At 51.6% G+C, this 24,045-nt stretch overlaps 1 protein-coding gene across 7 annotated transcripts in view; it reads right to left on the reverse strand.

The window, feature by feature from the left end:
* Nos1 (nitric oxide synthase 1) overlaps positions 1 to 24,045 on the reverse strand; it is a 168,146-nt gene that overhangs the window by 95,597 nt on the left and 48,504 nt on the right. For 2 of the 7 annotated variants that reach the window (XM_063225729.1, XM_003477929.5), the window contains exon 1: positions 11,070 to 11,320. The exons of 1 other annotated variant lie outside the window; for it this stretch is intronic. The gene's annotated coding sequence lies outside the window, so the exon portion shown is untranslated. Of the gene's footprint in view, positions 1 to 9,649; positions 9,799 to 10,671; positions 10,817 to 10,864; positions 10,937 to 11,069; positions 11,321 to 12,121; positions 12,175 to 24,045 lie in introns of those variants that run through there. 4 more of the 7 variants (XM_063225728.1, XM_013141713.3, XM_063225726.1 and 1 more) reach the window with 4 other exon arrangements.

The following is a 24,045-nucleotide window of genomic DNA, read 5'->3' on the forward strand; positions in this document are numbered from 1 at the left end:
ACAGAGAAAGTGGGAGAGAGACAGAGACAGAGACAGAGACAGAGAGAGAGAGAGAGAGAGAGAGAGAGAGAGAGAAAGTGAGAGAGAGATCATATTTCTTGAGTTTCCCATTGTACTCAGCGTACAGCACAGGGCTTGGCTTGGCACATTGTAAGTGCTCAATAAATCAGGGACCTCATGTCCTGGTCTATAGTACTGAATGCAGCAGCCTGTGTTGGAGATGAGGGGAAGCAGTGGGAACCACGGAGAACTGGGAAGCCCTTGTCACAGGTAGATGGCACTTCCAGCCTGTAACGGCCATGAAGGAAGGAGAGGCTGACATTCCTCCTGCGCAGCTGCAGGGAGGGGATGACAGTACCCATTATGCACACAGGAAGGAAAGATCTAGACACTACACATGTGGGTTACAAAATTTACATTCAGAAAAAGAAGAGCTGAACAGGACCAGTCTTTGTGGTGTTTGGATATGGCCTTGCTACCCAAAGTACAGTCCAAGGGCCAGCATCCCCTGACAGCAGGTCAGAAATACAGCACCTCTGGCTCCATTTTGCTAAATCGCTAACTAACCTAGGTGGAACTCAAATGTACAATCCTCCTGCCTCAGCCTCCCAGAGTGCTGGGATTACAGGCACACAATCTCAGTTGAGGCCTTTTCTTTTGGTGTGAAAACAGTTTTGGAATGCTGCAATCCTGGTTGCTTTTTCTACCTTGTGGGCACCATGAACTGTTCTCTGCAATGTTTCTCCGCCTAGCAACCCTGCCGTGGAGCCAGCCAATTATGAACTGAAACCTCTGCAAGCTGCAAGCTAAATAAATCTTTCTCCCTTTACATTTGGGTGTCAGGTATTTTGTCTTAGCAATGAGAGAAAAGTAACTAAGACATCTACTTTGCTCTCATCATGCAAAATTACTGAACAAACTCAAACACGGTTACACTGTGTAAAATAACCAACCAGTAAGCTTTATAAGTGTCACACCCAGGAGAGACACCCTGTCATCCACCAGAGGGGACACAGGAGAGGCCAGATCACTGTGGGGTGCTGGACAGGCTCCTGCAGCAGAACAAGGACATCAATGGGGAAAACGGTGCAACTCAAGTGGGGTCTGTGGCTGAGTTAATGTTATATTTGTTGAATTCTTGTCCTGATCATTATACTATGATTATGTACGGTATTAACATTGGGGGCACTAGGTCAGGGTATAAAGACATTTTTGTACTATTTTATGAATTTTTCATAAGTCTAAAATTACTTTCATATTAAAGTTGCTCTTTTTGTTTTGGTTTTAGTGGTACTGGGGAATGAACCCAGGGCCTTGCATGTGACAGGCAAGCACGCCACCATGAGCTTCATTCCCAGCCCTTCTTTATTTTATTTTGGGATATGGTCTCACCAAGTTGCCTAGACTGGCTTGAACCCACAATCTTCCTGCCTCTGCCTTCCAAGAGGTTGGTATTACAGGTAGGCACCACCATAACCGGTTATGAACAAAAGTTTTAAAAACGGCTACTGGTTAAATACCACTCCTCTCTTGAGTCCTTGGCAAGCTTTCATCTGCTTTCTCTCTCTCTGGGTTTACTTATTTGAGACATTTCTCATAAATGGAATCGTTCACTAGTCGACCTTCTGTGTCAGTCTTCTTCCCTTGGCAGAGCTTCTCCAAGGTTCATCTGCATTGTAGTATGGATTCATGTTCTGTTCCTTTTTATGGCTGAGTCATATTCCATTATAGGGACAGACTACATTTTGCTTACCCATTCAGCCAGCAATGGTCATTTGGGTCATTGCCACCTTTTGGCTACTGTGAATAGTGCTGCTCTGAACATCTGTGCACAAATTTTTGTTTGAACACCTGTTTGCAATCAGTGGGTTCAGAGTTTCTTGTTGGGGAGATCAACATGCCTTGGAACTAGATAGAGGCCATGCTTGCACAGCAGGATGAATGCACTAAACCTCACTTTAAAGTGGTTAATTTTATATCATGTGAATTTTACCTTAATAAAGAAAGTGAGTATCACCAGCACAACCTCGGTCATATTTTGGAAACCTATGTTTAGGCAGCCCTGCACTGGCCAGGGCAAGTGGGCGAGAATGTCGCCGACGTCAGGGATCATTTGATTTTGTGACACCCACATCCTCAAGGCCTCTGGGGATGTAGGTTGGTGTTTTGAATGAAAACAAATGCTTGATTTGTTTTGAGGCTCTCCTGAGGTCCCTGCAGAAAATCAGAGGCACTGCAGGACTCCTGGGTCAGGAAAGCGTTGTTAGCACAGAGCTGATAAATGGTGGTTGGCCGTGTGGCTGACTGTCAATGGCTTCTTTCTCCTGTCCTTGCCAGCTGGTCTCTGTCCTCTACCCAGATGCACTCTCCACCCTTCCCCAGACTCACTTGGGTTCCACGGCACACAGGACCAGCAATAGGACCCTTGCCTCTAGCTTCTGACTGAGTTTGCCTGATGGCAGGTACAGATACAGATGAGACCAGACGGATGAGAAAGAGGCCGGAGAGGCCAGGCTGCTTCCTCTCCGCCTCTCCCTGTCTCAGCACCGAGCCTGCATTCCTCCTCTGAGCAGCTTTTGCTGGGCCCCTCAATCTGCCCCCAGCTCCGTAGTCCACAGTAGCCCCATGCCTCCCTCTCCTCCTCCAGGCTGTGGCAACTGTGCCCTTGTCCCTGGAGACTTCACCCTCCATTGGTGATGATTTAAACAGTGGCCACTAAGAATTTCTTCATTTCTCTTGGAAATCCTAGCCTCTGTTTCCTGCTGGGGCCCCGACTGACAAATCTTCATTTCTATCGCGCCTTAGGTCTGAGGACAAGGAAATCTAGAGACAATTCTGATGGTTAAGATTATCTTAAATCACCACCCTCATCTTTACCGATAAACGCAGGAGCACCCCGTGTGCACCAAGCGAAGAATGGTACTGAGTGCCCCGTGAGTGGGATTATCCTTGTTCCTAGCGGGGGGGTTGTGGTTTAGAAAGAGACAGAATCACTCATTCAAGGTTACAGAATGAATAAATAGCTGTGGCCGGATCTGAAGCCAGCCTGGACAGCTCCTGACTCTCTCCTGCTGTCCAGCACTGGATATCCAGAGGCATCCACAGTGTCCAAGAACTAACAGGATGCTAGAAGTGAGAGCCCTGGGCTGGGGAGACAGCTGGTTGACCCTGAGGACAGGAGCTGCTGTCCCGAACGGGTCTGCCAGGCGCGAAGGCATTGGTGACCCAGGCTGCAGCAGCAGCCAGGCTGGGAGACGGCAGCTTGGGAAGCAGTTCCTGGGAGGAACTTCACGCTCCTGTCTGGATTCCTCAAGAGGCCCCGAGCCTGCTCCGCTGCTGACAGCCGAACTGTCGCCTGCTCCCTGCTCAGTGCCCCTGATGTGATGAGCACCGCCAGCCAGAGCTGGATGGGGCTGCTAAACAGCCGTAAATGACATTGTCACCAGTCTTCATAAAGCACGGTGACTCACAGTCCTAATTAAAATGCCGAGGGAAAAAATGTAAAGAAAGGCTGGCATGGAAAACAGTGACATTCTGCTAAACTACAGGATTGTTTTTTCCAGGAAACGGGTGGAGAGAGAGAGAGAGAGAGAGAGAGAGAGAGAGAGAGAGAGAGAGAGAGAGAGAGAGCGCTCATGAGTACTTATATATGTGGGGTAGGCCTGGCTGAATATTATTCTCCTAAAAAACCTGGAAAATTGAATCCAGAGGAAAATTTGACTAAAACTACTCCTGCCTCCAACTTTTAATTAAAAACATTTTTATTTAAATCCAGAAAATTTAAAAGCATAGTACAAAAAAAAATCCTTAAACTTTCAAGTAGATCCAACTACTATTACCATTTACATATTTGCCTGCCTATCATTTATCTATTTGTGTATCTGTCATCTATTTATATATTCATGTGTCATCGATCTGTGTGTCCATCTGTCTGATTGTCTGTCTTTACAATGCACCACTTTAAAATAAATTGAGGGCATCATGATGTGTTAGCACAAAATTCTTAAGCCTGGCTATCTTAGGAACAAAGGCACCACAATACCATTACCAGGCTTTAGAATTTTAACTATGTTTATTAAATCTCACTCAGTACTCAGAGTGAAGAGTGTTTCTGTAAACAGTGACAACCTAAGTAGGAAACCAAACCCCCGCTGCTCCAGAGAGGAGAAGGTAGCTGCCTCCTAGTGACAGACAGCCAGGGAGCATGGAGCAGGAAGTTTGGCTTCATTTTTGCCTGGATCCTGTCATGCAGGTCTCAAGACAAAGTGTACCATGCTTGACTTAGAGTGCAGTTTTGAATCAGACAAGAGATTCGATCTCCCTACACCGAACTGTATTTAGAAACAAAATCTGCACATTTTATCACTTGCTTTAATGGAACAAAGTGACTTCTGATGACCTCTTGCTGTTTTGACATCCAAACGCACCCTCAAAAGTCAACAAGACAACACCCTCCTAAGAGGGTGCAGAAAGAAATAGCCTTTTCAAGGCAAATATGGGGGCACGTACCCCAAGACACCTAGGGCATCGCAGGCAGCCAGACGAGAAACATTTCTCTTTGCAGGAGTTTTGTATGTTTGTTAAAAAGAGAACCAAAACCAATAAAAACCCACAGCCAAGAAACTCAGCCCATCCCATTAATTCATACCATGCATCAAAGTATCAGGAAAGAAGTGACAACCAGAAGCTTTACAGAGGGGACATTCTTTCCCTGGGTTACAGATGGAACCCAGGACCACTCTCAAGCTAGTCAAAGCTCTAGCACTGACTTACATTCCTAACCTTTTTTCATTTTCATTTTAATTTTAATTTTGAGACAGTCTCACTAAGTTGCCCAAGCTGGCTTCGAAGTTAACCATCCTCCTGCCTCAGCCTTCTAGGTAGCTAGGACTACAGGTGTGCACCGACATGTCCGGTTCTAGCTAAGACTTAATGAACAAGCATTTAAATCTTATTACCTGCATAACATCTGTTACATTAACTGAATACTCCATTCATTATCTGAATACTGTTACATGAACCTAATTGGTCTTTGTTTCCCTTGTTGAATATTCCAGAGTTCAGCTACAGCTTCTAAAACTGATGCCTAAAATACGTCAGCTGCTGTGGACTACAGTTCTGCTTGATCCTCATAGGTTCATTTTTATGCTTAAAATTCCTGGAGTGAAACACAGCCCCAGGTGATCTGTAAGGCTGTTTTAATGACCAAGTGGGGTGGACAGCCCACATCATTTGCCTTTCTGCATTCTAGTTACTGGAAGTTGATACCTTTTCACGGTCACCGGAAGCTACTGGAAGGAAAGGACTGTCTTCCCCCTTGTTTGTGCTGCGGACTCTTTGGGGTCCAGACCAGAGCAGGGAGTTCAGGGGTTGTTCCTTAAATGAATAAGCAGCTGATCTGATTCCTGTTTATGAGAAGAGACCAAAATCCTTTAGCTGAGAAATGACGACTGGTACTATCTGAAGGTGAAAAGCGTTTGGAATTCACAAGGTCTCCTTCCTTCCCACAGGTTCCAGAGAGGCCCGAAAAAGTAGCAGTTTAGCCCATCAGGTTCTAGATAAAGGAGAGGTCCCTATTACTTAATCCTGGACAATGTCAAGCAAATGTTCCTGGCAGAAGCTGAGATGCCCCCGGGGCACCTCTGAAAACCTGGAAAATCTCTTTTAGATCTTAGCTAGTTCCAAACTGCTGAAGCATCGTGGGTGGCCAGTACCATAGGACCACCGTTCCCAGGAGCCCTCAGATGAGAAGAGGTAAAGGTACAGTTAAGAACATGATGCATAAATGGGAAAGGACATATTCTCCAGGCTGGAAATGGGTCCTCATCCCCTCGCAAAGAACTTCTGTGTCTCCATCTGAGCTGGGACACCATTCTTCAGAAGACACCTGATACTGGGCAACTGTTTGCCTCCGGTGAAGGATATAATACTTAAGCCAGAAAGGTTTTAAAAGTAGTCTAGGAGTTGTAACTAAAATACCTCCCCAGGGAGGTGACATAAACTATAGTCCATGGTGCAGATGTGGAAAACAAAATGTCAAAACAAAGCAAAACACACAAAAACCAAGTCATCATGAAACAAACGACACCCAATCCTTCTCTATCCATGCTCCTGGAAAAATCCAAACTAATATAAAACAAAGTCTGTGCCATCCTAATAGAACCTTCCTACAGGGCCTCTGAATAGAGATGTCTTTGAATCTCGACCTATCCTCCCATGTCCCAGATGAAAAGAGTGAGGCTGAGCTAGAGAAAGGGGCTTGGTCCATACCAATTGGACAATTAAAGTTTTTGTTTGCATTGCATTGTTTTGGTTTGCGTTGGGAACACTGTATGGGTTGGATGTTGTCCTTTTGCCAGAGTGACCAGCACGCTAGCCCGGCAATCCTCCTAAGAGCCCCACGCAGTGGTTATAACCTCCACTGCTCGGATGACACGCCGAAGGGTCAGAGAGATGAACTCATCCTGAGACTCATGGAGACCGTGGATTCCCAAGCTCGACCATGGACGCTTCCCAGAATGACATCCTCTTTGGATTTTAATGTGATGCTCTGCCTTTCAGCCTGGCAGCCATGGGCAGCGTGGTCCTGGACACCTCAGCGCTGAGAGGGTGGTGTAAGTCAGGCTACTAGCTCCCCTGAACCCCACAGCCACCCTGCTGCTCTTGGGGCCACCTCTTCCTCTTCTGCAGAAACTTTGTGCGTGCTCCAGGGCTCTTTGGTGCTCCTGCTTAATCAGACTGCAGCTTCATCAGAGTGGGGTCCACGCCTCACTGACCCTGGCCCCTGGCCCTGGCCCTGCGGGTTAACACTCATCCTGCCACATGTGACAGGTGTGCTGATATCTGCTGCAGAACCACCCGTGATCACCGCGCTCCTCCTGGGCTTATCCTCTTACTAAAGGCAATTATGCCAAGATCCGTGCCTGCTGTACCCTGTTAACGATGCTCATATTGGGGACTTAGGGACATTTTCTGTTGATACATCATTTTTGTTGAATAGATTCAAGTGAGCTCAATTTCCCAGCATGGCAGGAAGCGACTCACAACATTCCTTCCTTAGGAACGGGAGTGTGAGCAATTACATACGCAGGACTTGCAAAGGCTGAGTAGGGGCTGAGCAGGCTGCAGAAACGAGCTCCAACCGAGGGCTCTGGTGAAATCAGGGATAGTTAAACAGGGTGCTTAGCTCCTGCGATTGCTTGATTTCTGAAGTTATACCTGACAGGGCACTTGTAAAAGCAGTTTTCTCTCTAAAAGATTAACCAGTTAAGCTAATACTCAACATTAGCTGGAGAAGCAGGGCTGAACCTAGCAAGTTCGAAGTGGGGGGAATAACGTAGTCATTTGCCAATTTATAATGACAGTTCAAGATGGAATTCAAATTTCCTTTATGTCCTGCATCTCTGGAGCTTAGTGAGCCCTAGACAAAGAATCAAAAATACAGTCCAGCTTCCTCTGTTGTTTGCATGACTTTCATAGACTTCCATGCCTTTTCTGGGCCTCAGTTTCCTTATCTGAAGGATGAGGGGGATAGATAAGAACTGAAGCATTAGAAGAGTCTACAGTAGTCTTGTTGAAAATACAGCTACTTTGGGTCTCTTCCTGAGGATGCTGATTCTACAGATGGAGGATGGGGTGCGGGCATCTCTCTTTCTAAGTAGCACCTTGGTAGATTCTGGTGCTGATGACCTTCTGAGCTGATGCTTGTCATTTACCAGATCAGATGATGTCGAAATGCTATTGCCTATATGACATCTATAGCCTTCACAAGGTCGGGATTGCTAACCAGGCAACCACACCTGCCCCTCTGTGCAAACAGCCCAGATGATAATTGGCCCTGAAATGCCAAACTCAACTCCTGCACACTCCAGTTTCTAAGAGGAAGAGCCCCAGTTCTAATGAGCACAGGCTGTTGCCTGTGGCTCTTAACCACATTCCAAGACTCATCCAGCCCTGTTCAGACCTACAGAAACTGAGTGACAGACAGGCAAGGCACCGAGCCGGGTCATAAGACACCCCAAACCACATCTCTGAGAAGGCAGCACAACCAAATTTGCTGCTAATACCCAGGGGAAGTGATTCCTAAAGGATTCTGGGAAATCAGCAGCCCACCAGCAGGGATAACAGTCTGCATGGTACCTTGGACAGCACCTCACAGCACAGAGACCCCGGCACCCTAGCATCCACCCACATCCTCCCAGCCACTCTGCAACCACAAGTGTCCTTCCCTATGGAAAGCAGAGCCTTTGGGGGCTGACTTTGGCCATTTTGGGAACATGAAGAGACTCGTATGGAGGCCTTGTCCACAGCACTGGGGATTTCCCACAGGGGTACATTTTCTTCCTGACAATCATCAGACTTGGCTCAAAGCTGTTGTTTTCAGAGCTCTTACAGACGTTCTTACAAAATCCTCCCTTGAGAGAGTTACCCTTTTTATTTTACAGGTGATGGTACTGAAGCTCAGGGAGGTTACGGGACCTCTTAGAGGTCACGTCACCATGGAGGAAATGAAATTTGGTCTCAAACAGAGGTCTTTAACAGGTCTTTCCACCATGCTGCTTGCTCTTTCCCTGTATGGTCTTGGACTCCCCCCACCCCCCAACTTCTGGAGATACTGTCAGGGGATCTCAGGCTGAACAGATACATCAGGGAATAAGAGGCAGAGGCATGCATCAGACTGCTTATGCGTGCAAAATACTCCGGGTTACCAAGTTCAAAACCAGGGGTGAGGTCTCCAGTAGAGCCACTTACCAGCTAGGTGACTCTGGGCAGGTGGCTGGAGGAGTCAGAATCTGGGCCATGAGAAAGGGGCTGGGTCCGGGGAGTTGGGGCAGGGTGCTTCCCTTCTGAGACCTACCAAGTCTTTTTAGACCTGTCTGCTCTGACACCTGAGGGCAAAAAATGGGCCTGCTCCCCTCACCCCTGCTTCTGGCACAGACTCAAGGTTAAAACAAAACCAAATCCAAACCCAAACCAAATCAAACCAAAACAAAAAAACCACAAACACCAAAACCAAAACCAAAAATTCAGCGGTACAAAACTGATTCCCCAGAGAGCCGCGCCAGTGTTTTCTGGTGCCCTTCCATACTGGATGCCAATGTATTGCTCCTGAGCCCAGTGCGAGAAGGGAAACGGAGGAGACGCGTGAGGGGTCAGCTCCTTTCTGTCCTAGCCTATCAGGGACCCCACGCAGTGCCCAGGGCACATTAGCCTGGCTACACAGCCCCCCACTCACTGCAGGGCGCCTTTGGGACCATCCCCTCAATCCTTCGCCAGCCCCGTTAGGTGCTGGCTGCTAGTGCGCCTTCCTGAGACTGAGCTCGGGGTTTGCGCAGCACCTTGAGAGAGGAGGGGGCCTCCTCTGCCAGACAGAACCTGATGGGGGCTGCTCCTGTCAGCAAGGAGGTGGGCTTGCCCTTTCTTACCCTCAGGTGCAATCCTGATTCCACTAAAAACCAGAGACGTGGGAGTCCCCAGAGACAACCCAGGCGGTTACAATAAAACCTCCGCCACGTTTCCAACGTGTCTAGCGCTCATCCTCGGTTTATTTACACTTGCAGGGTTTTAATGGTCCCCACAATAGTCCCAGGAGAAAGGTATTGTTTCCTCATTTTATTTAGAATTCTAAGACTTAGGAGAAGGGACTTACCTATGATCGCACAGCAAGTAAAAGGTCTCTCTAGGACTGGAAGCCACGGGAGCCGCTGGAAAGGTTCCAGCTCCCTCTATGCTGCCTTCTGGCGCGCACCTCACCTCTCGGGGTGCTCGCCCCACACAGAGCGGCCCCTGGGGCGCTGAGAGCTGCGGCACTGGTGCCACTGTGCCCTGGAGGTGGGCGCGACAGTTTTATGCCCAATCCTGCCAAGTCCCAAGAGCCCTTTCGGGACCCTCCTCCCCAAGGACGCTCTTGGGGCCCCGGAAGTTGGAGCTCGCGGGGACCGCGTTCCGAGCCGCGATAGCCACCTGGAAACAAACACCCAAAGCGCGCGGTGCGTTGCGGGGCCTGATCCGCCGCGGTGCGCGCCCCTCGCCCGCTCTGGGGACGCGCCGGGAGCCGCCGAGCCTCCTTCGCTGGAGCGACACAACTTTCCCAGGCTCTGGGAGTCGGCGCTCTTACACCTCCCGGGCAGAAGTAAGAGGTGCGGGCCACCGCGCCAGGGCCGCGGGCGCGCCAGGCGGATCGTGGCCAAGTTAGAAGCCGGCCAGGAGCCGCGGTCCCCACGGGCAGATCCCCGGGCCATCGGCCCCCCGCCGCGGGCAGCTGGCAGTGCCCGAGGCCTCCATTACCGCGGAGCGCGAGGAAGCCGGGCCGGGGGAAGAGGACGAAAGTTAGGCTCGGGCAGGTGCCGCGGTCCCGGGCACCTGCGTCCCCAGCCGGGGCCGCCGGCCGGGGAGCGCGCGGGGCCCCACAGTCCGCCATGGCCGCGGGCGCAGCGCGGAGCCGGGCGCGCGGCCGGGGAGCCCCCGGGGTCCCCGCAAAGTTGGCGCGGCGACCCCAGGACCCGGGACACGGCGTGGGGCCGCCGGCCGGGAGGAGAACGAGGCCACCGGGACCAAGTTGGAGCGCGCGGCGAAGCCCGCGGCTCCCGCGCGCACTGGGGTGGGCTCTCCGGGAATGGAGAGCACTAGGGGCACCCCGAAGGGGCGCGGGACGCCGGCCCCGAAACTCACCTGCGGCCGAGCCCGGCGGCGCCCGGGCTGCTCTGCCCGCCGCGCACCCGCCCGCCCGCCCGCCTCCGACTCCTGCTCCCGCCGCTCCGCTCCGCTCCTCCCGGGCGCCCGCCGCCGCCGCGCTCGCGGTTCCGAAGCCTCCGGGTAGCTCGGCCGCCGCGCGCGGCTGGAGGCGCCCGGCGCAGCCACTCACCTCCGGGTGGGAGCCGCGCGCCTCCTCCCCGCCTGGCGGCTTTGTGCGTCTCGGATCGCTCCCCACCCCCTCGCCCGGCCCCCACCCTGTCTTGTCCCCTCCCTCCGTCCCTCCTTCCGTCCGCCCCGGAGAGCCCAAGTTCGGGACGCGGACTGCGGGCTTCCCCCGCGCAGTGCCCCGATCCCCGCGCGCGCCCCAGGCTCACCCCGTCCGCCCGGCCGCCGCCGCCCCTCGGAGGAGCCGCGGCGCTAAGTAGCTCCACGCCCGGCGGCTGGAATCGCGGCGTGAATATGCAGGGACCGATCCGGGAGCTCGGCGAGGGTCGTGAGGGGGAATTTATTTCTTAATGTGCCTTCTGTATCCTATCATCGCTGGAACGATTAGCGGTGACGTCCCAGCCGGCTGGTTTATGGGTGTGGGGAGGGAGACGTCGCAACCCTCATTAAAAGAGCCGCTCTGGGCTCCAAAGCATACATCTTTTATATAACCTAATTTCCATTTTTTTCCCTATCAGGAAACACGCACACACACACAATGACAATTTCTGGGAGGCTGGAGGGGGCCGAATGTAGTACCCACTCTGGGGAGGGCACAGAGCATCTCACAGGAGGCAGAGCCATGGTTATTTCTGTACATCGGTGCTGGGACCATATTCTTTAGTGGGACAGCAGATTGCCCAGTGTCTATGCTGGGCAGAGCTGGCAGCCCTCTGTGTGCACGCACGTGTGTGTGTGTGTGTGTGTGTGTGTGTGTGTGTGTGTGATAGAGAGACAGAGAGAGAGAGAGAAGGAGAGCGGCCTGGGTTCTGGCCTTGGCCCTTAGGCTGGCAGACAGTGTCAGCAGGTTCTGGTAATGTTGCCCGGTTGGTATCTCAGGAGCAGAGCTCAGGCCAAGCGCCTGGGGAGGGGTGAGGATGGAGGGACCTTGTCCACCTGTGGCTTGAGAGGCCAGCACAGGGGGAGAGGCCTGCAAGCTGGGCAGGGGGAGGGGCAGATGCCGAGAACTCAAGCTTCTCTTCCTTTCTTAGGGGCCCTAACATATGGGTAACCATATAAACTCGTCTCGAAAGCTGTCTTTTCCTGGGCAGATTGCAAAGGATTTTGCATTTCACTGTCTCTGTTGCTCACACACTCTTAGGGAAGCAGGGGGTGGAGGGACTCCAGGAAAGAGAGCAAGATTCACACACACACAGGCACACACGCACACACACACATGCACATGCACACGCATACGCATGCAGACACACACGCTCAGCACCTGGCTCCAAGTGGCTTGATCTTTCTCCTCCCCAGCCGTGGCTTGGCAAGACAGCCAAGCCCACTCAGGCTCCGAGTTGCACGGAGAAGAGGCAAAGAGGAAAACCACCACCCCCCTTTGTCACTAATAGATGCTTTTCAGAGTGTCTTGCACATCAAGCAAGGGAGAAGGGGGTGTGACTTGAGGGGCAGAAAGAGGGGTGCGAGGGATGAGGAGGTGGAGGAGGGAAAAAAGCTGATGGCTCTGTGTGTGTGTGTGTGTGTGTGTGTGTGTGTGTGTGTGTGTGCTCTCTTCAACTCACTTGGAGGAAAACCTGAGAAAATCCCATCAGCTCTGGGGCTCTGCCACTTCCTGACTGTGCCCAGGATTCCGGGTCAGTTTCCGGGGTAGTGAAATGGGCCTGGGGTGGATGTGGGGGTACACATGAGGGTACACATCTTGGCATGATGCCTGGCATATAGTAAGTGCTCACAAAAGAGTAACCGAGATGATACTGATGGTGAGAATAAAGACAGGACATAAAGGCTGGACGAGTGTCCCGGGAAGGGAAGGCTGGAGCTGAGCCCTCGGAGATCCATCCCTGCCCATCCTGGACACGGCTTCCCCTGCCTGAACCGTTTCAAAGTTGAGCCCTGGGTTTCAGTGGTGTTGGTCTCAGAACACTGCTCTCTCAATTACCATGGCAACTGGGGAAAATCAGGAAGCCAGAGGGAGGAAGCTGCTCCTCCACTGGGCTGGCGGTTCACCTGCTCCAAACAGAGTGGGAGCTGTGCCCACCGGTATCGGGAGTCAGGGGCACCAGGGGCACCAGGTAGGGCACCGCCACCCGAGGGCTCATCTGTTCTGCGATTGATGGCAAAGGGACCAGTAGCCAAAGCCCAGCCTGAGATGCTGGGTCAGCGCCAAGGCTGGCTGTGCCCCCAGAAGGCAGAGGTGGCCTGGGTTTGAGGGGTGGGGCTGGAAACCCCTTTGCCCCATTCTGTCTGTGTCCGGGTGCAGTGGGATTGTGGGCAGAGAGGGTCAGATGGAAATCAAACCTGCATGGAGAAAAAGAGGCATGTGGAAATTTCTGGAGAAATTGGCAGAGACACAGAAAAACAGAGATACGGAAACAGGGAGAGACAGAGAGACGGAGACAGAGAGGGTGTCCTTCCTCATCTGCCGACTCCATGTGATGAAGGAGAGCCAGCCACGGTACCAGCTGTAGTAGCGGAGCTGGACTGTTTTATACCAAGTGCGTCTCATCTCACAGGTTTGAGCCAAAACACTTTGTAGCAATAGCTCACTGAATTGTCACCAAAGTGCCAAGAGATGGATGACTCCCTTCCCCAGATGTATTTTACAGAAGCTCTGAACTCAAAGCAACTCACCCAGGCGCTCGGTTCATTGGTGATCAAGCAGAGGCTAAAACTGGGGTCCTGGGACCCCAAAGAGGGCTCTTTCTGCTCCTACCTGGGCCTTCTGGGGGACAGAGAGGAGCAATGTCAGAATGTTTGTTATGGAGGCAGGGGAGGATCGGGAAGTTTGGGGAGTGGCTCTTGTTGCTTGGGGATCCTCCACACTAATGCTGGGAAGTGTTTGTGGTCCCGAACACAGGAGGTAAAAGGCCATGACTTTGGTCATAAAGCAGGAGGCCCTGGATGGTGCCCCGGGATGGTCCCCCAAATGCTCCTCAGTCATGGTGCCTTTGAGGCTGCTCTGGGCATCTATGCTCACTGGATTCCTCCAGGACACCTTGGTGTTTGGAGGAGACAATGCTGATGCCATCCTTCTCTGAGATTCTCTGGGACTCGGGCTGAGGCGTGTCCTGTATTCGCATAGTGCAGACCTCTAGGTGGTCACTGGCATGACTGTTGCTCTCGGGTCTCTTCTCAAGGCCTCATCCCATGATGCCCACATCCCTGCATTCTGGCAGACAGGTACACAGGTTGTCCTCTGTGCCCCTGCCTGAGGAGGTTACCAGGGGACCAGCAGGGCCCTCTGGTGGACTCGAGGGAAGGGAGCAGGTTCATCACCAATGTGGCTGCCACCACCGAGGGGGTAATACATTATCCTGGGCTAATGAAAACATAATTATCTTCTTTTGGCTACAGAGAAGGGCTAATTTAATAGGCTATGATCGAAAGGCATCTGTTGAATTCACCCCGCAGTCAAAGCACTTGAAGGCCTCAGGCAGGGAAGAGTTAGAGTGGCCAGCCAGGCCCACAGCTGTGTGCAAACATTCTTCCCTAGGACCGGAGTTGGGGGGCTAGGGAGGAGCCCAGGGTACAGGCAGAAGAGGCAGAGCACGTGGCAGCTGGCAGGGGTGTGTGAGCCGAGGAGCTGGGCTGCTTTTCTGCCATGAGTTCTTGGCTACTCCATTGCCTCTCTGAGCCTCAACTTCCTCACTTGAAAAATGGGGATTAATTCTGCCTGGTGCATTTTAACTGGCAGTTAGATGAGCCGTGGAAAGGTATTGGGGTCCTGGCACATTCTAAGTGGACTGCAAAGCTTTCAGCCCTGTTTTTGCACCCTGCTTGCAGGCCTTGGCATAAACAGTCCCTCTTTGGAGAAGGCCCTGCCTTGAACTTGGCTCCTGTACTCACAACACTTGGTGCTCTTCACACACCTTGGGGAGCTCTCCCCAGTATTATACTGGGGCAAGAGAGGTAGTATAATACTGGGGAGAGCTCCCCAAGGACAGAACAGTCTCATTCCCAGATGCATAAGTCCACATTCCACAGACCTGGCTGCTGAGCCCTACCCCAGACTGAATGACCCAGCACTCACGGTGGGCCTGCATGCATTTGTTTGAAAAACCTTCCTGGGCAACTCTGTAGCACACTCAAGTGTGAGAATCTGGCTTCCTACCTCAAGCCAAACAAATGCTTGTTTGAATTAGCCAAGCGTTATGCTGGGGTGGAGGGAGATAGGGAGAGGAGTTGGTCCATTGCAGTTATTAGGCCCCAGCTGTATACCGAGCCCCATGCATTATGCTCCTTTCAGCCCCCCTTTATGCACCACTCACCATACCCCACCATCTACTGTACCCTCTAGAAATGCCCTTTGATCTGCCTTGCTGTTCCAAAGTACAGACTCACAGGGGTGCTGGAGACTCAGGGGTGCTCCTCTGATTGTCCCCCCAACCTGTTCCATGGGAATCAGATCCTTTCTTCTCCCTGAAGAGGCCGCACCCACCCTGAGCCTCTGATTCTGGGAGAGAGTTTAGTTTCTGCGCCTGCGCCTGGTGCTTGGCTGGGGAAGTCGTTGAATTTGCTTATTAGGAAGCATCATGCCCACCGGGGGGTTTTGCAGCTTGAACAAGGAAGAGAGCCGTCTCCAACTCTGGCACTGTACGTGGGAGGCTGCTGCCCAGGAAGCTTCAGAGTCACAGGAGGAGGGCAGCAGCGTGGTCCGGGCAGATCAGTTCCCTGTCCTGGCTCCCAGCCCAGGGGCCCTTGGGAGGGAAGCACGGTCACAAAAGTGGCTCTTGGGGTAAGCGGCTGACAGGCTAGACGGCCCCAGGATTAGAAAACATGCTTGTCTGAGAACCCAGGTCCCCAGGGGAGAGAGGGGGTCACGGTTTCTGGGGATGCCACCTTTTCCACAAACATTTGCAGACTCTGGGCAGATGAGGAAGGAACCCTTTAAGGCCTAAAGGGATAGGAGGAAAAAACCCATTAGTTTTGGGGCGGCTGGAACACTTGTTTTCCAGATCTGGCTGTGCCACTAATGTGCTCTAGGAGCTTGGGCAAACCTCTTGGCATCTTTGGGGTGCCAGCTCCCTGATTTGCATGCAAAATCCAGAACAACTCTGTGTGTGTGTGTGTGTGTGTGTGTGTGTGTGTGTGTGTGCGTGCATGTGTGCGTGTTTACGGTAGAGGCTCCCTAATGCCTGTAACTTTTTAAAGGGGCCCGATACCCTGTAGAACTGAAGGGTAACTGAACCAGACCTTCCAAAAATGAGGCAGTCTATTGCCTGCTTAGCATTGTGCATCCTGCTCAGTACCGAGCAGTTCCCCAAGTGACCGACAGATGGGGCTAAACCTTCACCTTAGGCGCAGCGCTCGCGGAGACCTGCCAGGTGGGTCCCTGGCTCCGGGTAAGGTATGGAGATTTGGGGATGGAGCCTGGATGCCCTCGAGGCTGGGCTATCTTGGGTGGGATAAGAATGCTACCCAGGTGAGAACCCTGACCCAGAAAATGGATTTTAGTTCCAGGGACCGGTCTTGTTGAGTGGCCAGGGAGAGGTCTTGTTGGAGTGGCCCTCACGTGAGAATCCCCTGAGAAGGGGACACCAGTGTCCGGAAGCCACCTCCAAGGGTTTGGGTGGCTCTATTTCCGGCAAGCTCTCCAGGAGAAACTGAGGCAGGTCCTAAGTCTGCTGCTCTGTCTGTAATGTCACCCTAATGAGCAGGTCTGGGTCCTCATCCTTGGCCTCCAGACTCTTGGAGTCCAGGGGCGCAGCTTCTCGTTAACAGCAGCAGCCCTGTCTCCCTTGAAGACGGAGGTCTCTTCCGACCCCACCCTTCCCCACCATACCACAGGCACCTACAGGGGTGGGACCAGGACATATCTTCCTCCTCTGTTGCAGGACTGTTTTGGGCTCCGCAGCAGTGTCTCAGAGGAGCAGGGGCTTCATGTAAATGCTGTGTGGCCCCAAGTCTGCCTTCCATTCAGAGCCATCTTGCTTTTAGCCTGTGTATCTGATTCCCTAACTTAGCATTCATGGGGAGCTCCTGGTCTGAGAGTTCGACGCTGTTATTCATTCATTCAACCATTCACTCATCTCCTTTCTTGGGGTGCACACTTGGCACTGTGCCAGGGGCTGGGGCAGCTGAGACCCCAGGTGGCATCCTGGCTCCTGAAGCACTCAGGATAATGGGGAAGTCAGACAAGCCGTGACACTCTGCAGCCTACACTGCCTGAAATTCTGGATCCTGCTGCCTAACCCTGCATTTTAAAGCTTTAACAAGAGAACATACTTTTTTCTCCCAACCTGCCAGCCCTGAGTTCTGTTAGCTTCATAAACTCTGACGTTTGATTTATTCAAATGGACACTGGAGCAAACTGTCGTGTACTCTTCTCTAATTGTGTGGAAGGGAGGAGGGCACAAGGATGCGATGTGATTTAAAAGCCTAACTGTCAGTTCTGGGCTCTGCTACTTCTTAGCTGTGTGACCTCAGGCAAGTTAATTACCCTTTCTGAGCTTCAGCTTTCTCATCTGTCAAAGCTGGGGTTAATGATAGTCTGCCTTGCTGGGTTGTGCCGCTTTTAATGAGATAATGCATGTGAGACTCCTGGCATAGTGTTTGGCACATAGTACCTGTTCAACTAATGGTAATTCCACCTATGATTATATTTGCTAGTTTGTATGGAGTTCTTGTTTCTGTTTTGAGGGGTAAGAGCCAGATCTGAAGCTATCTTGATGGTCTCCAATATGTCTAGCCGTTTTCTAGCTACCCTTGGCATTTATGAACTCAGCTCTGTTGTGTGCAGAAATCAGGTGTTTCTCTATACCAGTGATTCTCAAACTGTGGTCACATCAACAGTAACTGAGAACTCACAAATACAAATGTTAGGGATCCATCCTATCCTCCTGGATCAGCAACCCCAGGGGCAGAGCCTGGCGATCTGGGTTTCCAGAAGCCTTCAGGGATTCTGACCCACCTTCAAGCTTGGGAGTCATGGCCTTACGCTGGCAGGGGATTTAAAGCAAACTTAAATTTCCAAGTATTGGAACTATATACAGAAACCAATAGTAAAATATGTGAAAAGGGGGCCTTGGAGGAACCAGGAGGGAGGAGCATGTCCTGCTCCCCACAGGAAGCCCTGGAACATTTTGAATTTTCAGAAATGCAGTTTATAAAGCACTGCATTTTTAACCCTTCTATTCTTTGGCCACCTACCCAGACAGCAAGCCAGCAACCCATCTGTCCAGCTGAGAATCCACCTATCACCCACTCATCTGTCCATCTGTCCATCCATCCATCCATCCATCCAGCTTTCACTTGTCCATTCACTCACCCCCAATCCATCCCTCTCTATCTGCCTGGAGACCATGTGTCCCCTGAGTTTTTGCATATCTCACCAGAAAGAGCATTGATTGCCTGTTCTCCAGACTGTATTTTCAAAAATGATTGTGCAGAGACTAGTTTGGGAACAGAAATACTGCAGCCACTCAGAAGGGCAGGCTTATTCTCCAATAGACATACTGGTATCTTCTGGGGTTTTCCCCCCATTATACAAGATTCAGTTTCCCTAAGTTTGGGATTCTTCTGTAATCCAGGCTATGTCACCCAATCCCCTTTATTCTGCCCTGTGGGCTTGGTGAATGGGCACAAATGCGGGTAGCCTGGCTGCCGCTGTGGCTGTGAGTAATAGGATCCTGTGTTTCTGACCTGGGAATCTGGTATATTCTGCAGGCATCCGTAAAGCTATGGCAGGTCACGTGGTTAGCTGGCAACCAGGGTGATGCTTCCAGCCTACCCCGTTTCTAACAGTGCTCAGCCTTCCTCCGTTCATCCTTCTGTCTCTTTTACGTGGAGTGTCAGCTGTATCAAGGCACATCCAGTAACCTGCAGAAACTGCCCTGGGGTAGAGCCCTTCTGGGTGCCTTGTACGGAGAGGAGAGGGCCATTGTGGGGAGCCTCGGCTGTGCCGAGGGGCAGAGTGAGCGGTCTGGACAGGGGGACGGCAGGAGGGCCTGAGGAGACCACGAGTGACGGGCCACGGGGCGGGCTGTGGACCTTCTGGCCTCTTCACTGCACATAAAAACAACTTTCGGTCCCTCGCTCTGACTCAGAGCTGTCCGTGTGCCTGGCGTTGCTGTCTGTCCTGTCTGTCCGGCTCTGCCTCTCCATCGCTCCGAGCTCTCCTTGGGGACAGACCCTCTCTTCTCCACCGCTCAGGCCCCAGCACTCCACGTGGTATTTGGTATGCAGCAGTTATTTAGTAAAGGCTCTCTGACTCACAGGAGGACTTTTACATAACATGAATTATGATGACGATAACCGTAACAAACACTGTGATAATAAACATTTAGAGAAACAGGAGCCCTTTATTCCAAAATGTAAAATCCCTGAAATCCAAAGCCCTTCATGCCTCAAGCATTTCGGATGAAGGATACTCAACCCGTGTTAGTAGACTGATAAGAGGCAGAGTCGGGCTCTGCACCCAAGATGACCGAGTCCCAGGCCTGTGCTCTTAAGCACTGGGTGATTGCTGCTGATGTCAAGGAGATAGTGGTTGGGGGCAGTTTGTAGTGCAGAGAAACGGGGCAGTAGCTACAAGATGAGCTTCTGTCCATCAAGATCACCATGGTTACCCTTGCTTGAGCACTTCTGCTGGGCCACCCTGTTCCTCTTCCTCCTTCAAAGCTATCTTGTGAATTCTGTGAATCATTGACCTAACTTTTGGGGAAACTGAGGCACAGAGAGGCAGAGTTACTTGCTCGAGAACGTGTGGCTAAGCCATGCACCTGCGGAATTGGAACTGAGGACTGTTGGACTCCAGTGCCCTCCAAACATAAGGGGCAAGTCTGGTTGAGATAGGGCTCTGGAAGGTTGGAATGATCTCAGGACAAGGGGGTCTACCAGCTGGACTTTGGGACAAGGTTGGGCTGACTCAGGTCTGGAGCCAAAGAGAAGATGTGGGATAAAAGGAAAGGAGGTGAGTGGGTGCCTTTTCTGAGCTTTCTAGTGCAAGGCACCAACCTCACTGTTGTATTCACCCGTCAGCACTACCAACAGGGTAAATCCTAAAGCCAGCAAGGGTTGGCCAGAATCCAGCTTCGCCTCTTGCAAGCTGTATGACATTGGGCAAGTTACCTAAACTCTCTGATCCCCGGGATCTACCCACTTTTCTAAAGCTCTGAAAATCACATTGACTAACAGCTACAAGGCAACTTGTGGGTAGAAACCACTCAACCAATGTGCATCCACTCATTCATTCATCCAACATTTACTGCAACGCCGCCTGGTGGTGCCACACCCATACCACCTTGGCACCTACAACTGCCACATACGCAGGTCCACCAGGCCTTTCACAGCACCTATAACCTGTTAGGAAATGTCAGGCAACTGACTTCACTCCTACAGCACCCCCAACCAGGGACTGAACACCCCAACTCCTTTGCCTTTTGAGCAGGACTCTGAGATATTTGTCCCTGTTTCCCATGATTCCCCCAGACTGAGCTCTCCAGTGCCCACCATGGCAACCCGCACCTTCACCAGTCCTTCCCTTTCCCGTCTCCCCCCCTCCACCAATTCTCCTTCCTGCATTTTCCAGGATCACCTCCCAAAGACATTCCTTGTTCCTCTGGTTCTGCTTCCAGAGGTGCGACCCAAAACCTTCTCCTGTGTACCAAGGCTGGGCTCCTTCCTGTGCCCAGATGAACAGGACTCCTAGAATACGGCCAGCGGCACGGAAGCCCACAGAGGGTGAGCTGCAGCTCCCGGGCTCCACCTCTTCCTCCTTTTGTGCTCTCCCAGAGAACACAGGGCCGCCTGCCTGAAAGGCATCCAGTTCTTTCCAGAGCTGCAATGATCTGACCATTGAGTGAACAAGCGTCTTGACCCCAGACTAACCATCTTGCTGATCACAGGAACCAAGTGTGATCAAAATACATGGTGAATGTTTGAATGCTAAAAACTTACTACAATAAAAATACGTGGCTGTGAATTTCTCTCAACATAGTCCTGGCTTCAAATATGTTTATCGCATCATTCTGGACATTTTTAGGAGGCAGTTCTGGAAATCAGGCAGGCTCATAGAGACCCTGCAGCAGGCCCTCATCGCTCTCATTCACCAGACTGGGCACTGCATAACTTCTGGCTTCCCCCTAATCAAAATGACCGTGAGCGGTAGATGTCCTTAATTGACTGAGGGCACTGAGACAGCCGTCATGGCACAACTCAAGACACTCATGAAAGAGGGCTCCAGAACTGCTTCAGAAAGTGGCCAGAAAGATGGGATGAGAAAGCTAAAGTGAGCATGTTGGGGGGGGGGGTGATTGCAAGGTGCCTTTTGCAAAATCAACTTTAAAAAATTTAAACATGCACTGTATTTTAAAGAAATGTCACCCCTTGTGCATCCCTCCCACCCCACCCCGAGGCCTGGGCATTGGTTTATAGTCACTCAGTGAGGAATATGAACTTCGTTCACCTGGTAAGTCCTCACTGAAGGGTCTCTGCCTGCTGTAGACTGGCCATGAGGAGACAGTGGGGGCAGACAGACAGACGCCAGCCTTTATGCAGCTGCTCTCCTTGTCCGGAGGCAGATCACACGCAAGTAAGACGTAAGCAACAAAAATGCCCAGCAGTAAACAAATAGTGTAACATCTGACTGAGATGAAAACCAGGGCAAAATAGTAGGTTAGGGGCCGAGAGGGGCAGAGGCTGGGTTTGGGCTAAGGGGGCAGGGAAGGTGGCCTGGAGGACGCATGCACAGCTGGTGCTCAGCAAAGGGTTGCTAAATGCAGGGAGAAAAATCTTTGTCTACCTGGTGAATGATAGAGCAGATGAAGTAAGACCTTTCGGCCTTCTCCTTCCCCTCCCTCTGCCTCTTTCCCTTCTTCCTCTCGGCCTCCTCTTTGTCCTTTTGGTGCTACTGGAGGATGAACCCAGGCTTTCCATTGAGCTACATGCCTAGCCCTTTTCTACTTTTATTTTGAAAGAGTCTTGAAATGTCCCTACGTTGCCTGGGCTCGGCTCAAACCACCCAGAGTGCTGGAATTACAGACATGTGCCACCACACCTGGATAATATTTGAGTGGGTTTTAAAAAAATACCAGTCAGGGCCTCATGCATGCTAGGTATATCACTGAACTACATTCCTGGCCCTGAAATAGACACCTTTAATATAAAAAGAAAAGTCTGTACAGACTGTTCTAAGTATTTCAAGAACCCCCAGCCCTTATCTGAGTTGGTGCCATGGGAAAGATACCAATGACTTGATTCAGAAATCACTTAGTCCTCGGCCAGTTAACATCCCGAGAAGGAGGTGGTATTGATATTTGATCAAGACTGGTAAAAATGTGGCAACAGTCAATGAGGGCCATCTGAGGTCACAGGAAATCACAGTCGTGGGCAAAAGCGAGGTCCACAGTAGATCATGCAGTGAGTCCCAGGACTGAGAAGTGGCCGCGGCCAGCAGCAGCTAATACTTCCTGTGCTGCTTATTTGCTCGAGGCACCAAGCTAAGAACTTTCTAAAGGCCGTGCCATTAAGCCTCCCAGTGACCCCATTAGGTGGTTCCTGTGAAACCCTATTTTTCATGGGAGGAAATGGAGTTTGGAAGAAGATGAAGTAATCACTCAAGGTCATGCAATGACCTTGCTCGGGGCAATCAGGGTGATGCTGGTGCATGGTGACGGAGATGGGGGCACAGGGGAGGCATAGCTACCCAGCCAGGGAACAGGTTATTCCTACCCATGGGGGTGCAACTCCTGAACTGGGGGCTGGAGAATAATTGGAAATGACTCAGAGACGGTAGGCAGGAGGATGGAGGGCAGCTCATTCAGTAATACGCCAAGACCTGGAAGGGACTGTACATTCAGAGACTCCCAAGAGCTTATATTTTGCTGCTGGTGGAAACTGACATCATGTAAAGTTTTGTATGGCTCATGGCTGGGCTGGATGGAAGCCACACTCTGGAGCCATGGTTTTGTTCTGGGCTGCCATGTTTCTTACCCGGGAAGTGCTGTGCTTACAGAATAAACATCTGGGTATCCCCCGTTTCCCTCTGGACAAAGTTGGCCTTGTGTCTGTCCCCCCTGTGCCTGCAAAAGGGAAGCTCCCTGGGGTCAGTGACCGGGCCACCATCATCCTGGCAGCTAGAGTAGACTTTACAACAACTTGGGGATTGGCTTGGACCCTTGGGGTATCCGGGGCCATGGTGTCAATAGCTGCAGAGGATTGTGGGGGGCCTCTGACAAGGTTCCCAGTGTCTGCTGATGGTGGCATGACATCCAGAACCCTCATCTCCTCACCCAGAGCTGTGATCCTTTATCCTGCCCACCAATAAGCTCTGAGCTACAGTATGCAGTATATTTAGTGATTGTCATATGTCTGCAGTCCCCAAGACTCTGGCTGTGCCCTTGGGCCACAGACTGCTCTACTGCAATCCCTTCTCTGCAGCCACTCTCCAGGCTGAGCCACCATCGTCCCCACCTGGGGCAGCTGTAACAGGCTCCCTGCCCCCCTGCAATCCTTTCTCTCTACTAAGTGCAGCTCTGACCAGGCTGGTTCCTGAGCTCGAAGCAAAGTCCCCAGCATCCTCTGAATGAGGCCCGAGTTCTGGAGCATTCCTTGGCTCACTGATTCCTCCACCTCACAGATGTTGATAAAGTGCCACTGGGTGACCCTGCTGAAGTTTGATGAGGCCTTAGCTTCTCAGCTGACTTCATCTTATTTTCGTATTGGTAGGAGGGAGTCTGGAAAATGCATTTCTCATTTTTACGGGCCCAGCATTCACAGTCTTTTCTTCTTCTCACGGCTGTACCCTGATTTTTTGGAGGGGAACCTCCCTTCACATTCCTGGGAAGCCTGGGGAGCTCTGTCTCCTCCCCCTGAGGCTCAGTTGTCTGGCCTTATCTAAAATCTTAGAGCTATTCTGAATCACTCCTGTGCATTTGTGTTTTTGCCAAAATCAATTTATGTGGATTCAACCAAAGAACCCCTAATGGACAGGGAACCTCTGTCATTGCTCAGCCTCAAAGGGGCACGGGCTGACATTCACCAGCTTCTGCAGGCTGCTTGGCGCCCGTGGAGACTGACTCAGTCTATGAGCTACTTTCTTTTGGATTCCGTGAAGAGAAGGCATTGGCGGGCGGGTAGGAGGGGCCTGAGACCGCCTCATCTCCTCCTGGTCCTTCTCCTTTCCCGCAGCTGGCTCTGAGGTAGCCCGTGGTCCTAGCTCTTAGTGCAGTGATGGCGAACATTTTG

Source organism: Cavia porcellus, unplaced genomic scaffold, assembly GCF_034190915.1.
Source record: "Cavia porcellus strain 051 isolate PalLab524CR breed Dunkin Hartley unplaced genomic scaffold, mCavPor4.1 scaffold_16, whole genome shotgun sequence".
Classification (NCBI taxonomy): domain Eukaryota; kingdom Metazoa; phylum Chordata; class Mammalia; order Rodentia; family Caviidae; genus Cavia; species Cavia porcellus.